The following is a 7,868-nucleotide window of genomic DNA, read 5'->3' as shown; positions in this document are numbered from 1 at the left end:
TGCTTTAAAAGGCCGCTGTTGAATTGATATTTTTCTACTGGGAGCTACCTAAACGTCTAAAAAACGTTTAAGTGTTTGTATTGAATGCATTGAATTTTTTTATATTTCGCGTTTATTTATGCATTGAATTTTCACGCTTTAAAATGCAGAATATTAGTGAAGCAATATTTGATAATTTATTTTGCTAATATGTTTCTTATTTAGCTAATGTTTTGATTTTTTCACCATGTACAATCTAAATAGCTAATATACTTTTTTAAAAGCCAATAAGAACATTGGTAGAATTCTTCTACATAAGTACAATACTATGTCTTTGATGATAAAATACTATGTCTTTGATGATAATATATTATGTCTTTGTGCTAGAACATTGTGTTCATTGGCGAGCGAGCGCAGCGAGCCATGGTTCACGGCGTGAACCACATAGGATTGCGTAGCAATTCTCGGGGGTTGGCGAGCGTTAGCGAGCAGGGGGCGGAGCCTCCTAGTATTATATAAAACGCTAATACGTACGTATGTATCAATAAAACCGATGTCATTTCTTTTCTCGCGCTGGCAACAGTTTTCATTTTTAATTGATTGGATTCGGCGGCGCAAGAGCACGTAGTAAGCATCATATGGCTAATCCATGTTATATAAAACGCAGGGGGCGAAGCCTCCTAGTGAATATATAAAATGTCTCTTGTACTTTTGTCAATTCTGCTTCTGTTAAGGCAAATTTTCAATGTAATTACAAAGCTTGTAAAATTTGCATCGTACATTTTTGGTTGATAAATGTTATGGAAAATGTATGCAATTGTACTTAAGACATACTATTAACCTTGGCCTCTTTATATTTTACTGATTCATCAGAGAAATATTATTCTTTGCTTAATTGTCATTACTGTTCTTTGCTTTAAATATTAAATTAACAATTAGAGGGCCACATATTGAATAAAATGGAATAGTTTAAACGATTCCTCATGCTTTATATGCAGATAAAATAAGGTAAAAGTTTGGGCTGAAACTTAAACATTTTTGAATCCAAATCTGTGTAGAAGTAAAAATATTTTTATTAGTTGTCCCCATCGTTCCCTTCTTATATTTTATTGTAGTTTAATATATTTTTATATGTTTTGTAATTATTAATTTCTCCAAAGGCTAATTAAAACACACGCATTGAGATTCTGAAACTTAACTAGAATTTATTCTAATTAATATGAATAAAATTTTATCACTTCTATCCTTTCCGTAACCGTCTTTTTTGTAAAAACATGTTTAATACTTTTTACAGATCTTAATTAACATAAAAACTAATTTTTTTATTAAAATTATTTAAAGTGTGGGTTCTTGCGTTTTATCTCGTCGACCATTTTCAAGTAATCTGTAAATAAATTTAGCAAAGGTTCAAATTTAAATATTATCTTCTTTTTTTTGCATCTCATTTTTTGTGATTAGTTATATTTGTATTCTGTCATTTTCTTCATTTATTACATTAAAATAAATTTGAAAGATACTGAAACGACCCCGTGATGTTTGAAAAAATAATTACGAGATAATACTTAAGTACCAAAGAAGGTATGTTATACGATTGTAATTACTAAGTAGATTAATTTATTAATACTACAAATTTTTTAAAAAAACTACTTAATAAATCATGTTTTATACTCTTATATATCTTAACTTTTCGAGTAATTTTTTTTAAAAAACGGTAATATTAAGTTGTTTAAAGAAAAGGAATAAGTATTGCGTTATTCTAAAAGAAAAGCGTTAAAGTACTTCTGCAATATGTTTTTTTTTTTTTGTTTTTTTCTCAACTTTTTTTTCTTTTTATTAATGTTGTTTATATCTTTCAACTTTGCCTAGCGGATTTAAAATGGATTTCATAGTTTATTTTAAATTCCTTTTTATGGCTTAAATAACACTGTTGCCTGACACATTCTTTATATTCTCGTTGTAGTTTCATTTTCATATTTGTGGCCTCCGAGGATCAGTCCCTTAAACCTCTTAATACTCAACGAATAAAATGAAAAGTAAAAAATAAGGACTAGGGAATAAACACCTTAAGAAGTTCAAAGAAAGATAAGCTAAAAATACAGTAAAGAGTATTAAAGTCTTATGCAGTTTTTATTAAAGAAGTTATACCGTTTTCTGAATGAATGCTAACAAATAACTGACAAGCTTAAAACTTGTTTATAAATTGATATAGATTAAGGAAACAATAAATTACCAATTCACAAAATATTTTTAAAAATGTATTTATTTACTTATTTAAGATATCTGACAGGCTGGGATACCCTGGTTGATAGGGCATTTGTCCCATGTTTTGAGAGACCGTGGGTTCGATCCCCACCGGCCAAAGACTCCCCGTGCAGTAAATGGTGACTGGTGCACGTTGAATCTATCCGGTCACGAAATCCTCCATGTTTCCACTACAAATCAATATCTCTGGAGGTACTAAATTGGAGATAGATCATTCTTTTATTCAGGTCAAAATTACGATCTGTGGATAAATAAATGGATATATGACCAGGTCTCTTTAAGCGGGCTGTGACGCGTGCGTGGCTGATGTCATTTTCTTGGTTATAGATGGCGCAACTTAAAAATAAGAAACACACCCTCTGTCTTAAATTCGCTTGGTTTCACCAAACAGGCATGCTGATATTAGCAAGTGACATTAGAAACAACAACATATATCTGATTTTGGGCAAAATTTTTAAAATAAAATTTATTATAAATTTAGAATTCCTGTAACTTTAGCTTTCTGAGAATACTTTACTTTTGTTTGTACTCCAAATATCTACTAAGTTATAGCAGTTTTCGTGTAAGGTGATAGCAGTGTATTGACGAATAATTTTAAGTATTTGAATGTGGTCTCAAAAATTTTAAGTATTTGAATCTCAAAATCAGATTTATTTGCATTTTGCACCACCTTAAACAAAATATTTAATGTTGTTTCAAAACAATTGCCTAAAATTTTTCATGATTGTGTATGATTATAGCACATGTGTTTTGAACAACATATTAAAAGAAAAATGCAGAATTTCATTTTTTTATGCATGTTTTTTTTTTCGCAAAGAGAAATGCGGAAATTTTTAAAAATTTGCTTTCTTAACTACAATGATCTTTAACTTAGTAGTATATGCACCTACTTTAAAGAAAATAGTTCAAAACATAGTTGATAGCCTTCTAAATAAAATCCTCAGGGGCCTTTTTTGTTTTAGGCCATAGAAATTATTTTGCCGTGCTTAGCGTAAGTGCAAAAAGAAAAATTCCTTATTTTGACCTAACAAAGACCATTTATAAAAAAATGATAATAATATATTTTTTGCTAGTTTTGTTAGTTTTTACACTTAATAAAACAAACTAGTTTTTGAAAATTTTAAATTTATAATTTAAAGCAAAACTTTTGAAACTAGTCGGATACCTTAATCATCAATACAAATAACAGTTTTTAATTCAATCTAGAATTAAAAAACTAATAATTAATACTTGAAATACTCTAATACATAAAATAAAGTAAGACACCTAAAAAAATATGGCATGTTTAATTGCAGAGCTTGATTGCAACAAGAATCAAATAAAACTAAAAGGGACAACTTGCTTAGGTAGTTTTTCTCACTTTATTTACTATAGAGGAAAGGCATAATATTGCACAGTTTAAAGCAGCTATAATGTTTACTGTCAATTATGCATTAAAATATTAAAAAAATGGACTTACCTGTCATTTTCTCAGTTATTTTGAATGCTAAAAAGCATGATTAATCAGATAAATCTAAACAGAGGAGACACCCGTAGTTAAAATTAGCAATAAGTTTTTTTGGTTCCAACTTACAATTTAATTTTTTACTACTAAGACATAAAACATGCCATCTTATATTGTTATTGTGCTTGTACTATGTACAATACGGCTTGTGCTATTTACATAATTAGTTGTAACTTAGACTGAAAACATAAGAAATTGAGATAATACTTAAATAATGGCAACCCTTATACGGTATTTATGTCGTGATATTAATTTCCTACTTTTGATTTTCGGCTCATGAAAGAGAATAATTCGAATTTTATTAAAAACTAGACTTTAGTTATGATTAGTCTCATTTAAAGTTAATAGCAAATTACTACTACATTATAATACCAAACCGGAGAGCTTCCCATGACTAAATAGTCACAACAGATCTGCGAATGTAAATAAATATCTGCGGACAAAATAGATGTCGAAAATTTAACATACCTCATGTTAAATGCATCAGCGAATTGATTGGTATAACGAAGCAAGTATGTACTGGTCAGCAGCACTTAAAAAAAAGGGGGGAAGGGGAAAATGCTGAAATCTGCGTAGAAAATGCTGAACTTTTAAATCAATCAATGGCCCTCAACCTCAAAAAGCCATCAAATTAGGAAATACTGAGCACACTTGCTAGTGTATATACATTTGCTGTGAAGTATCATGTGCATAAAGTATCATGTAGTGGAAAGTATTAAGTTTCAGGTCATTGTGAACATGATACTTTCCATTTTTTTAATTTTTCTCATTTCTCTCGCATAGATAGAAAAATAGAAGAGATCTTGAGAATGAAGTAGAGTTAAAGAGAAAGTTTTTTTTTTTCAGTTCTGTCAGATGGCAGGAGTTCAACAGCTTCTCTTTCCAGTGCTAATTTTTGATTTAATATGAAATAATCATTGTTAATTTAAATTTCACCAAGATTTTTTTATCCCGTGAGTACTTCCCCTTAAGCAGTTACAAATACAATTATCAAATTTATCTAATTTCCTTTAATTAATTGTAATATTCAAAAGGGAAACTAATCGTAGTACTCTACACTGTAAAACGTTTTTGTGGATTCATTACCAAAACTGGTCTCAACTTCTTTACACCAAAGTGGTGTCAATCCAAGAACCATAATTGGCGCAGTCAAACAGCAAAAATTTTTCTTATACTACTTGGTGTAAATTAGATGCCACCATTTTTGGTATTCATCAACTCAAATATTTATAAATACTGTAAGATAAGATGCACATGAGAGCCAATAAAGTTCTTTTTACAAGACAATTTCATGAAATAATCATTGATTTAGGATTCATCGATACACTAGTACCTGAAACTAAATTATTTTGTGAATGAAACTTAAACGTATTTCAAACAAAATGTTAAGACAAATTCTATTTAGGCTTAACATAACAGTATCAGAGGGAAATTATACGTTATAAAATTATTTAATGCTGTTCAAAGATACTTAAAAAAACCAAATATAACTAACCAAATATCCTTACACACAACTAAAATCATGCATATATAATTTAATGGCAAACTTTTAATTCAATGAATGTATAGCAGAATTGAAGACTTAGACAAACTTAAGCAAACTTGTGTTCAAATATAAACAATCTACGAACGATATTTAAAGTGCCTTAAAGTTGATGATTTCGGAAGTGAAAATCATTTATTTATGGTGTGAAAATGCGTAATCTTGGTGCAAACTTTTTTCCATTTAAAAGAGTTCAAATTTGTTTGCTTCCTTTAAATTTTGTATGAAAGCTCAATTTGATATTAACTTGAAATAAAGTGTTCCTTCGCGCAGTTTTTTGGGTTGTTCAACATTTAATTAGAAGAGATATTGCACCACAATTTTTGCAGTATGGCATCTACAACACTACCAAGGTTGAGTTGACCGGAAGTGTACGTGCTTTTTGAGTAATTTTCATATTCAATTGAATTTCCTATAGCATAATTTAATCCGAAGGAAACTTTTTTCTCCCATCTAATATTTTGCAGTTATCAAGTCTTTGAAATTATTTAAGGAATCTTTACCGCTTCGAAACTCATTTGTCTTTATTTTTTTCCACTCATACAATTATTTTAATAACACAAAGGGATAGAAATTGATTGTTTATTATTATTTTTATCGCAAATAAAATCTTTTTCGTGTACCTTCAGATTGAGTTTTTCTTTTTCCATCAATTATCTTTGAAATTATTTAAGGAATCTTCACCGCTTCGAAACTCATTTGTCTTTACTTTTTTCTACTCATACAATTATTTTAATAACACAAAACGATAGAAATTGACTGTTTATTATTATTTTTATCGCAACTAAAGTCTTTTCGTGTACCTTTAGATTGAGTTTTTCTTTTCCCTTCAATTATCTTTAAAATTATTTAAGGAATCTTCAATGCTTCGAAGCACATTTTTCTTGAATTTTTCCTACTCATACAATTATTTTAATAGCACAAAACGATGGAAAGTTATTGTTCATCATTATTTTTATCGCAAATAAAATCTTTTCGTGTACCATCAGATTGAGATTTTCTTTTATTATCAAAGATGTAACAAAAAAGAGAGCGATTCCATCGCCGAGAATACAACAGGCGTAAAGAATTTTACGAGTGATGTAACGTCATTCTGACACAATTTATCCAGGAAAATAATACCTAGTTAGAGAACAGGCCTTTTTATACTTAGTTCGTATGACATAATTTAGATTTTTGTCACACTATTTCGTACAAGATTCACCATAAATCCCACTGTTACACCTTAAATAGAATTTGGAGTTTTGCGCAATGTGTTAGAACACAAACCATTTCATTAAAGCTGAACATAGCCTATGAATAGCCATCATCAGGGTCAATCACAAATGAAAGTTAAAAGGAAATGCCGTCATGTGGGGCTACTTTGTGCAAATTCGAATTTAGCACTTTTCAAGTGCTCCTATTATGTTATGTTCAGTATTATGCTTTTTACAAGTTAAAAATGTGTGGAATTTGAAGACAGAAGTCTCCTCTATTACTACAAAAAAATTTTCGAATTTTAAAACAATCTCAGAGTGTGTTTTGTTTATCCAATGTCAACAACTTTCTGAGAACGTCGGACGTCGAAAAGTGTGCGTGGAAACTTTAGCTGTGAAATGCAAAGACGTTGATAAAGCAATTGTCGTAAGTGCAAAATTTTTTATTTATATATTAATAAACAATTATATCATGTTAGCGTTAAAAAATTTGAAATTTAATAACAAATAAACGGAAAATGAAAAAAAAATGCACAGTGGGGCTACTTTGTGCAAAGTTTCATTCGTTTTTTTTTCGACAGAAAAATTGTCAGACTTTATAAAAAAAAATACCTGGAACGAGAAACTACCGTGATTACATTTTAGAAAAGTTGCAACAATGTTTGCAAGCAGTTGCTGGAGGTATGTCGATATCAGAAGCTTCTTGGAAGTACAAAATCCACAGAAATACCATCTCTAATAAAATTCACAAGAAACCTACGAAACGTGCTGGTAAACTATTATTTTTCTTCTACAAAGATTTTTCTAATGAATTAATCAAACGATTTAACGCATAAAAATATATTTTATAGGACAACAAGTGATTTTGACAGAAACTGAAGAGCAAGTTCTGACATGTTCATTCAAGCATGTTATGTTCAAATTTATCAATATTATAAATGTTAATGAATGTGTAATAATTATTATTTTTGAAATTTCATCCATTTCAATGTTCAAAAATGCATATGGTTTCCTTTTGTTTAAAGTCAAATGTTTTGAAATAAACCTTCTTTTTAAGAAAAAAATTCTTTATAAAAAATGGTTAATAAATAATGGTTAATAAGCGATAAATTTTACTAAAGTTTGAATTAACATAGTCTTTTTACGTGTCGAAGTACAAAAACTGCGAAATCCTGCACAAAGTAGCCCCACATGACGGTGTACAGTCCGCAAAAAAAAAACGAATCACCCTGAATAACTTTCGTTCTAATGATCGGATTTTCACGAACTAAGTGTCAATCTTAATGGTTCCTGGGGGTGACCTCAAATATGCTAATTAATTAGTGCTAACTATTAATTAAGTTACGAAATCAGACACAAAAACGTACTTTCTCTGAATAAACAT

The sequence above is a fragment of the Parasteatoda tepidariorum genome, chromosome 4 (genome assembly GCF_043381705.1).
Source record: "Parasteatoda tepidariorum isolate YZ-2023 chromosome 4, CAS_Ptep_4.0, whole genome shotgun sequence".
Classification (NCBI taxonomy): Eukaryota; Metazoa; Arthropoda; class Arachnida; order Araneae; family Theridiidae; genus Parasteatoda; species Parasteatoda tepidariorum.
Note: the sequence above shows the minus strand (reverse complement) of the source record.